This window comes from Mandrillus leucophaeus, unplaced genomic scaffold (genome assembly GCF_000951045.1).
Source record: "Mandrillus leucophaeus isolate KB7577 unplaced genomic scaffold, Mleu.le_1.0 Scaffold8, whole genome shotgun sequence".
Classification (NCBI taxonomy): domain Eukaryota; kingdom Metazoa; phylum Chordata; class Mammalia; order Primates; family Cercopithecidae; genus Mandrillus; species Mandrillus leucophaeus.
In genome coordinates, this window is record NW_012108696.1 from 3,709,700 (window position 1) to 3,711,310 (window position 1,611).

Genomic DNA, 1,611 nt, shown 5'->3' on the forward strand with positions numbered 1-1,611 from the left:
TTTTTTTGAGACGGTGTTTCACATTGTCACCCAGGCTAGAGTGCAGTGGTGTAATCTCAGCTCACTGCAACCTCTGCTTCCCGGTTTCAAGTGATTCTTCTGTCTCAGCCTCCCAAGTAGCTGGGATTACAGGTGCATGCCACCTCACCCAGCTAATTTTTGTATTTGTAGTAGAGCTGGGGTTTCACCATATTGGCCAGGCTGGTCTTGAACACCTGACCTCAGGTGATCCGCCCTCCTTAGCCTCCCAAAGTGCTGGGATTACTACAGGCATGAGCCACCTTACCCGGCCAGCCTAGCTTCTTTGTGTTAATTAATTAATTAATCATTCAGCAAATGTCTATGAGCGCCTATTCTGTGCCACTGACCCAGCTGGGCTGGCCCTGGGGGAGAATCAACTTCCCCTGCAAATTCACTCTCATCAGATAGATCCCCAGGCTGGTCTAGGATTTGTTTAGACGCCCTCATGTTGGGGAGCTCATTCCTTACTAAGAATAACCACCACCAATACCAAAGAGTCTCAAGCACCAGCAATAGTGGTGAGGCAAGTTCTCGGGGTGACTACAGCATCTGCTCCCAAGCCCAGCCCATATGGTGTGTGCTGTGTCAAAGAACCTGCGTTCGAATCCCATGTCCTTTTCTAGCCCTTGGACAAGCCCCTACCCATTTTGTGCCTCGGTTTGCCTAGCTGTAAAATGGAGATAGTAATGCCTCTCTCGTGGGCTCAGCACCGGGCCTGTTACACAGCTGGTGCTTAATAAATGTATCTTGTTACTTAAGATCTGGTGTGTGGAGCTCCTGTGGTCCCCATCCATGGGGGTGAGCAGTGTAGAGAAGGGGTGGTTCGAGTTTCTGCGCATCAGGACACGGGGCGCAGTCCATGCAAATGAAATGTGAATCCCACGCAAACAAATCTATGCGCGGTGCAGGGCAGCGCGCAAAGCTGGAGGTACAAGGTGCATGCACGGCGGGGGGGGCACCTGGGGATCACGAGCCGAGCCCAGGCCCGGAGGCGCTGACCCACATCCAACCCGGCTTTCAGCGCTCGGTGTAAATGTTTACACCTGGCCGGCTGCCAGGCTCCTTGCCACCCCACACTAGGCAGCCGGGAGGGGGAATGTAAACTCGGGCTAGGGGCCGTGGGACGCTGGGGAGGAGCCCAGACAGCATCGGGTGTGGTGGGTGTGTACATGTGAGTTATTAAATGCTGACTACATGCAGTGAGAAGGATGCCACCAGGCACTCACAGCACCCAGTGCCCGAATGGGGAAAGCTCAGGGCATTGCTGGGGGCCCACTAGCGCCCTTGCACCAGCCAGAGGTTGAAGTGAATAGGGTAGGCAGTCATAGAAGGCTTCCTGGAGGAGGGGCCCTCCAAGCTGAGATTGCAAGGTGAGTGGGAGCTAGGTACAGTGGCTCATACCTGTAATCCCAGCTCTTTGGGAGGCCAAAGTGGGAGGATCACTTGAGCCCAGGAGTTTAAGACCAGGCTGGGCAACATTGTGAGACACCCCTCTCTATTAAACAAAAAAAAAAAAAATTAAAAAAAAAAATTAAAAATTAGCCAGGCATGGTGGCTCACGCCTGTAGTCAATCCTAGCTACTAGGGAGG